We start from the raw sequence: 8972 nt of genomic DNA on the forward strand, positions 1-8972 counted from the left end.
GAAAAAATGAGATCGAACACCAACCTGGTGGGTTTCAAAATGCTAAAACAGACTATCTAGGCAACTGCCAAACTCTAGTGTTATAAAGGAGGCGCTTCGTTAACTCTGACCCTCTCCTGTTAGTAATTTTATCCCCACAAACTGGCACTTCCTGAAAACATGAAGGAGTTGCAACAGAAGAGTCCAGTTTATCTCAGTCGTGATCCTCTTCTGATCTTAAAATTCAATAATATTCATTGAACTAGATTCTTAAAATTCAGCTATCTTCAACTACATTTGCACAAACTCTACTTCCTTGTCATTTGGAAAGGGTGCATCGAGCCAGTGGCACCAGCTCTGCGCATCAGACCAGGTTGTCTAATCTGTGACAGATTCTACACATAGTTTTCCAGCACAATATCTCTGCTGAGTTCTAGTAAAATGGCCAGCTCCTTAATGACAGATGTGCTCACCTGATAGAGTGCAATACTTAAATGGAGGAACAAAAGGATTTGAAACTGCCTTAGGGAGTGAGGTCAGGTGAAGGTTAATCAAAGGAAATGACAGTTAGATGGTATGCACAGCCCTGGAGATTGCATATGTGTATTTTGTTGGGAAATTTTAACTACTTTTCCTCTATTTAGGAAGAAACCAAAATAAAGTGCATATATGAAAAGAAATGCAAAAAGAAAAAAAAAATCCATACATGCCTCTTAGCCCGGTAGAGCTCGCATTGGTGTGATTCAGACTTGCCAGCTGAGAGGTAGAAAAAGCCAGAAGATGACAACTGTTCAAGTGGTTTCACTGTTATAAAATGTTTCACTATTGTAAAATACAATACCATAGTTGAAGAGCTAGAGAAATTCAATAAAGCTGCTAATGAACAGAACCTATTACCTCAGCTCTCATATACCTTGCTCCCATATTTATTCTCAATATTTAGTGGTCTTCTCTCAAAATGCATGCTTGAGCTAACAAGGAAAAACTAGAGCTGGAAAATACTGTAGAAGTCTACAGAAACTCATTTGTGCCCTGTAATGAATTTAGTTTGGCCATATTCCTGCTTCATTTGCATTTCCTTTCAATGACTTTCATACATTTGGATTTTTACTTTCAGTGATACTTGCAAAAACTGGTTTTCAACTTGCATGAATGTGGCAAGTGATTTTTAAGTACACTATCCTCAAACATTTAATCATGAAATTATTCTAGTATTTGTCCTCAATTAGCTGGGGAATTAAACCAATACCACATGACTTACCAATCAGAAACAAGTAACACACCTTGAATTCTGATTTCCAGTTTTGATTAGAAAACCAGCTAGTCAATAGAACTCACAAAAAATTTTGACAACTGTTTTTTTTTATTCTTCCCACAGAATAAAAGGCAAAATTCACTGAATGAATTATTAATTATGAGTTATTCATCCAGCTCTACTAAAAACTAATCTGTTTCTTTTTTAAGCATCAAAAAGGTCTTTCAAATATAAGTTGCAATAATGAAATATGGCAGCTGATCTTGAAATGTGCCCTTACCCGGTCTGCAGATATGTAAAAGGTTACAGTACCAGAGTTATTAATCCCCCATCACTCTGACAATTGATTTTGAACACAGTCTGTTGCAGTCTTTATAATGCAAGATCATAAATGTTTAAAACTAATTTATTGCTCTTTGTTCCACCTGGTAAAAATATACTGTCAAATTGAGTTGTGCTGAAGCAAAGATGCAGATTAGTGTTTGAGTCTTATTTTTATTCTCATTTGTAAATTTCTTTGCAGTACCTGTGTGTGGTTAGAAGCATTCACAAAGGAGTAAAGAAGAAGAAGAGATTATACCATCTTTAAAGAATAGGAAATATTTGTACAAACAGCTATAGGTTGTTTTTATTTTGTTGTGTGTTGTGTTTTTTTTAATTAATGGGTAGCGTAAGTATGGAGATTTGCCAGTACTAACATTTTTGGTTTCCACTGTTAGCTGGTATCTTCCAGAATTTTAGATATATAAAAGCACTTGTTCTGTGTGCATATTTATATACACACCAGGCAAGGATTCCCCACAAACCACTGAGGAATATGCAAAATCTATCATCCTACATGTTTCTCTTTAAATTAGTAATTTCTATGGCAGAACCAATTCTATTCATACTGAAAACTCGCTAACTTGTATTTTCTGTATGTGGCAGTTGTCGCTGCTCATGCCGGGTAAGTTTAAATTTCCAAAGAGGGACAAAGCAAAGTGGAAGGGAGGAGGGCAAAAGGAAGAGGAGGAATTTTGTGAGGCAGTCCAAGAGAAGTGTGGTAAGGCAGATATACTTCTGAGAACAAGAAAAGGAAAGCGAGCCTGCACCTGACCTCTGAGGGATGCTTCTGCCTGGACCTACAAACTCAGTACTTAGACAGGGGAAGCTTAAAACTCTCCTTGCATCATGTGTGATATTTTTGTTATTTCTGAGTTATTTCTATACAATTTTTCCTGCAAATGCAGCCATTTTTATCAATAAACGTGTGAATATCTGGAACCTCACAAGGTTTGAGAGAATAAAACATGTTTTCAAAAATATTTTCCTGTTTAATTCTTAGGTTATACAGTTTTTCTTGCTCATGTTCTTACATTTTATATACATTGCTCATTGGGCTTTTGGGCTTGTTGTTCACTTGTGCTATTTAGTTTCCATGATCCACTTTACACTGACGTAACACATTCATTTGTAAAGATGAAGGGTTGTTTTTTTTATAAGGATCAAAAAGAATATATAACAAGGAAGTTTATTTTAAGAATAAAATCCTATCCAACAGACCAAGCATAATGGATGAATTGCAAGTTTTATAAAGCCAACTGCTGAAGCAGAGAACTGAAACACAGAAAAAAAAATGAAAAAAAAAATATGCCAACAAACAAACAGAAGAGAGAGAAAGAAAAAAAAAACCTGAGAGCTTCAGCATCAAAAATACACCTATCCAGAATTATCTGTATCTCATAGTCTGTGGTAATTTTTCTCAGTAGAAAGATGAACCTGTAAAATTACTGTTCTTTCAAAATAGCCACATAATAGTTTTTTTTTAAATGATGCTTTTTAATCTTATGTATTTCACAGTCCATTCTTATAAACTTCCTCTTTCCTTTATCTAGAGGCAGAATCATTTAATTGTCCTGGCAAGTTTACTTCTTTTGAATTATTATTTTTACCATGAGTATGAAGAGGAAGCTATCTGACTGTATGCTAGAACTGCTGCATTCACGACTTGTCTGTATGATATTGAAATTAATTTCCAGTATAAAACAGTTAACAGAATAACCCTAGATAAAGGCAAGTGTAATATTAATTTCATTCTTTTTGTTGGCAATGTTGTAAAGTCCATTGCTCAAGTAAAGAGCACTTTCCTGAGCCAGATACAAATTAATTTTACCATTCTTCTTCAAATACGAATTTTAAAAGTCAACTAAATGCTACAACAGCTTCAAAACATTTCCGTGATTGTTTTAATTACCTATCATACAGCTGTGAGACTCTGAAAAAGGGAGGGGTTGAGAGAGAAGGGAGAACAACACCTGGTATATTAGCAGTTGTTTTTCTGACATAAAGAAATAAAAACAGCTTCTGCACACTCGGACCAACCCAAAGCTCAGCAAAGTCAACGCAGACTTTTTTTTTGTCATCATGTTAATGTCATATCTTTATACCAGACTACACATTCTTATTCTGTCAATAACTGCTTTCATTGTTAGATAAAGCCACCAAATCTCCAAACATTAAACATATGAATTCTGACAGCTCTTAAATCTTGCTTTTCAACCCGAAGTTTGTGCACAAGCTATAATAAGTTACCGAAGGCACACATGGGGCTTCTTCTAAGGGTCTCATTCTCTTGCAAAATGCTTCCTGCACTTTTACACACAGCTACACAAAAAGGCATATTTTTGTCATCCCAGCCCCTAATAGAAACGGGATCTAGAGGCTACTAGGACTTCTGATGGCCTTTGACATCCTGGCTTCCAGCTCCTCAGCCATCAGTCAGTGCTGAGGTAACAAAAGATCGCTAAAATGTACAGTTGTCATCTCCACGCTACATCTGTTGGCCACGCTGTTAGGAAGTGTTGACCCCATCATTTCACTGTAAACACTGCCGAAATCAACAACAACAAAAACAGAAATGAAAAAGGAAACTGGATGTCAAAAGTCAGGTAGGAGCATTTTATTTGCACATGTGTCAGTAAAGATAGAAGGAATCGCTGAATTAAATTAAATCAAAGCAAACCTGCTAATTAAAACAGCTAAAATTATGTTTGTGAAGATGTGTGACTGGTTTCCTGCTTATCTGCAAATAAGCCTCCCCGTAATATAAACATGTTTCTATCTCCACTTCATTTATAATAAGTCTTTAGGCAGATTGTAATTAGTATTTTGAGTTTCTAATAGAAGATCTATTGTGTTTCAGGAAAAATATTTTTCCTGACCACCAGAATCCTTATTATTTCAGCTCCTCTCTCAAGGGTTCTCACCTGTTCTTCTTATGCTGGTCAAAGTCTTGTATCCAATTTGTCTGAATCAAATTGTTTGGGTGTGTGTCTGAATACCATCATCTTCATAATGTATTGCTTGTAGTTAGCCACAAATGCAGGCATTGTATTCAGCTCCACCTACAAGCCAAACCAGAAATTATTACCAGTTTTACTTGAACTTACTCTGTAGTTTGCTTTTCATTTAACTTTGAAAGAACAATCAAAATGACCATGTTAGGGAGCAGAAGAACAGGGTCAAAACAAAAATTTTGCACAAAGATGATACTATTAAAAAAATCAACTTTTTGTTTCTGTTTTAGTTATTCCCAAGTTCACAATGCATAATTTTATACAAACCCAATTACATAGCTCAGTGATTTACTGGCAAAGCTGGCCAGAAGAAATTATCTGGCTTTAGCTAATGTGTATGCCTATTTGCAATCAAAACAAATCCATAGAAAATTTCAAAATGGTCACAAAGAAAAAAAACTGTCATCAGAAATGTATCAGAAGTGATACAGTAGGCAAGCTGCAAAAAGTTCACCATGTAGTATGTTTTCACAAGCCATGGTTGCAAGTACGGGTTCAGTCTCTCAGATCGTGCACCGATTACTCAGTCCAGTATCTAAGGTTAAGCACGCGTCGGGTTTCATTGGCTTGGAAAGAACGGTGTCGTCTTTTTGCCCTTTTCATATTTTTTTCTAAGGATTAGTTTGCACTGTTAACGGATGCATGGGCTGACTTCAACAGGATTACTCAGATGTTTACTGTTACTCAGGGGTTTGAGCACTTTTTTTTTTCCAGATTCCAAGCTACGAGGCATTAGGGTGCATGTGCATCACATTAGCAAATGGCTCCATAAATGTACTGGGACCTGATGTGGATGTCTTGAACACAAGGATTGTCACCAGTACCATTGCAATAATGTCCATACATTACTTATGCTGAAAAGCATCTATGTCTTGTTGAAATTTCATAAAACCATAAAGAATGCCCCGTAAAATGCACAGGCTCTTTTTGATATACAAAGTATAAAGTGAAATTTCTAATCCAGAAATATAAACAAAAGGCTTATGATTTTTTAATTGCACAACAAATAATTTCAGACCACTGTACATATTTCCTTGAAATGACCGCCGGGCACAATTCTCAGTCAGGGATTTTGTTGGACATGGCCCAGAGTTCATTTACTCACTTAACTCAAAGCAATGGCCTCCTAAAAATACATCAAATTGCAAATATGCTAAAACCCCAAATTTGCTGTAACTGCATGTGCCACCACTAAGTCCTACATCAATAAGAAACCCCACTGATGTCAGCATGACTTGTGACAACACAAGATTTCCCTCCCCCTGGTACAGCCATAAAACCGGATCCTTGGTGAGTATGTTTGAATTATGTGGATTATATATGATTAAACAGATTTGGATTAAATCACGGCAATGGGTTGGCTTATCAAGAACATACTGCTAGAACCGCACTGATGTACAGTAATCAAGGTGACCCTATAGACTTATTACAGCCCATAACAAAATCTGATCACTTTCTCTGGATGAGGATTTTTAACTCAGCAAAGATCAGGCTGCAAGATGGAAGGAGTTAAAATGCTGCTTTCCTGATGAATAGTTTTCATGCCTTAAAATTATGATCCAGGCAACAAAGAGCAATCTTTCTTGCAGGGGAAGCCAATCTCAGCTAAACTCCTTGAGCTCTGTTTCATTCATCAGGATGGAAAATATGTCTGACTGTGCCTCGTCATAGCATGCAAGAAAATCCAAATACAAGAGAAAAACATCTGAATTAAGAAATCCACCAAAATCCCACCCGATCCAAGTTCGCCCTTCATTACATCGTTGCATTATCTCACTGAATTTTAAAAATATGTTCTAAATATCACTATGAAAGCTTACTTTTTATTACTATGGTTAGTCGTCATTCAACCAACAAAAATAGCCTATCAATTCTTGGGTAGATTTACACTAGGGTAAACCATAAATGACAGGAACAAATTTGTTCCTCAGTAGAGTAGCAAGGATGTAGTCACAATAACTTTCAGCTAACTAGAGCTATTAACTCCAAAAGCTTTAGGCTTTGGGGTTTTTAGGCTGCTACCTAAACAGGCTGCTGCTACGACGCAACGGCTTGAACAGCTTGGAAGTATGTGCCTTGTGGATGCTGATACACGTACTCATATTTAATATGGGTAACATTTGGGAACCATAGCTACAGAGGTCATTCTGAGGGTAGGGAGTAAAAAAGACCTAACAGATATAAAAAGGCAAAAAGACCCAGGCAGCCAAAGTCTCGGGGTTTGGCAGAGTAACAGAGATAAACGAATCATCAGCACAGCTTTCCTGCTCTGAGCCTTTCAGATTTCCGTGCACAAACCCATGCCTCTCTCCTTTGGATTAAGCAGTCCAGAAGTTCCTGAACGCATATATAAGTTTGAAGAGAAAGAGGGAGAAAAAGGGAATTTAATGACAGCAGTAATACTTTCTTGAAGTTCACTCGAAGGTATACATCAGCTCAAAAAGATTTTTAGCCCAAGATACCACATAAAAATTTCAAAAGGCTTGCTGGGGGTGGAAAGCTGTTATGTAATGTATTAACACTTCACATGGTTTGTACTGCATTGTATCTCACATGAACACATGTAGTAAACATTATACTCTGAATCTCTGGGTCAGCCACATCTGCCTTCAACGACCTGTCTTACGCAGTCAAGCTGTGGTGAAACCACAGGTCTGGAAACTTGCTCCCCTTTAGCATCCATCCCCTGAACAAGTCCCCCACCTTGGTCTCTCCTCCACCAAAGACATTTTTAGTAAAATTGCTGTGCAGCTAATTACATTGCCATGGCATCCAAGTACCACACAGTCATAAGACCTACTTCTCTTAACAACCCCTGCTTTTGTAGACAGAAGTTAATCTGGAAATATCCTTACACTTGGAGTACGGAGGCACAAGGTCAAGTAATTTGCCCAGCATCACCGCAGAAGATTGACCAGAAGGGACTAGCTGCTAAAGCAGCTGCATGACCACATACTCACCCCCACACCCTCAGAGCTGCTTTCAGGAGACAGTGCTGGGGCTCCAGGAGGAAACCTTGAGCAAACAGAGCCAAATAACTACTCGTCAACTGCAGTTGGCAGCCTCCAGCTGTGCCACTGGCCACTGCAATAAAATCAGGCTGAACTGACCACCCCTGCTCCTTGCCAGCTTCTCAGAGTGTTTCCTCCTTCTCACTGAGGCAGAACTCACTTTGCAGATGGGAGCAGTGCAGATGCCTGCTGCTGAGCATCACAGACCTCATGGCCGTTTGCTCTGCACCAAATTCTGTGGCAAACATCAGGGAACTGGGGTTTTCAGTAGTGCCACCTTCACCAATTCTCTCGCCCACTCTCGGGGCAGGAGCCGCACCATGTGTTGCTCGTATGGCATTCCTTTGCTGTGAGCTTCCCATACACAGGGGTGTGAAGTGAGCTGTCATTTGCTTCTATTTCCCATGTGTCCTAACTTGTGTGACCTTGCCTGAAACTTGCCTTGTCTGAGGCAGCTACTCCACTCCCTTTTAGCTCCTCTAGAGCAGTGCACTAGCTTGAAGAGCTATTTTCTCCATGCTATTCCTCCATGCAGAACAGAATCACTTTTTAGTTCTAATGCCTCTCACCAAGTTCTCTCATCTATTTCCATTTGTTTCTTCTAACAGCCTCTTTAGTCACATCTGTGCTACTTGATGAGTTTGGTCCTGACTTACTGCAGCCTGTTGTTGGTAGCCATATTACTTCTGTTAGGTCACTTTAAACCTCTCAGAGTTGTAATTCTCTGATGCTGCTGTCTCTCACCGCTCTGTTTCTTCCTGTGTATGCGTACAGCATTTTCTCCAGGTAATTATTCAAAAGCAACCACAACAAAATTAGCGAACTGAAAGCTGGAGTGGAGGGTTTGAGTCACACTTGCGGAAGGTTCATCCAGCTCAGTCCCACCTCAGATCATACCACCAGCTCAACAAGCTCGGTGGTAGAAACAGGCTCAGCCACAGCCATTTGACAGGCTCTTAATTTATTCAATTAACATGAATTCACAGTACTGCTTCCTGAACCTGTCAGCCAGCTGAACTAAACTGAACTATGACAACCAGCTGAGTGCTACGATGTATTCTGCCAACAAGCTACCTCCCCATATAGAGCCGATGGCCACTAAGGTTGAAAGAGGACTTCAAACAGCCAGGAGAGAAGGATTTTGGCCAAAGGTGTCGCCCACTACAGAGCTCGCTTCTGCAACAAAGCTGGTTCAAACCGTTACCAAAAAACCCACAAATGTCATGTTGTCAGTCTGCTCTAGGTGACTCTACATGCAGTAGCAGACAGATTATTTAATTAATATCAGTAACAGAAGCAGCAGCGTATAATCATAAAAGGGAGAGCTGAAACCACAAAGAACTACGGCTTTGCCGTAGCACAGCGATGGTGGGTTTTAAGTTTCCGGTCCTT

The 8972-nt window shown here is 38.8% G+C and overlaps 1 protein-coding gene across 4 annotated transcripts in view; it reads right to left on the reverse strand.

Moving 5' to 3' along the window:
• The window catches only part of LOC308177008 (uncharacterized protein), a 65836-nt gene extending 57645 nt beyond the window's left edge, over nucleotides 1-8191 (reverse strand). For 2 of the 4 annotated variants that reach the window (XM_080553585.1, XM_080553586.1), the window contains exons 1-2: nucleotides 7530-7725; nucleotides 4480-4617 (exon numbers count right to left, since the gene is read on the reverse strand). The gene's annotated coding sequence lies outside the window, so the exon portion shown is untranslated. Of the gene's footprint in view, nucleotides 1-2; nucleotides 4101-4479; nucleotides 4618-7529 lie in introns of those variants that run through there. The other 2 variants (XR_013938780.1, XR_013938781.1) reach the window with 2 other exon arrangements.
• Between the last annotated feature and the right edge of the window lie 781 nt (nucleotides 8192-8972).

The sequence above is a fragment of the Anser brachyrhynchus genome, assembly GCF_964034855.1.
Source record: "Anser brachyrhynchus genome assembly, chromosome: 13".
NCBI classification, from domain to species: Eukaryota; Metazoa; Chordata; class Aves; order Anseriformes; family Anatidae; genus Anser; species Anser brachyrhynchus.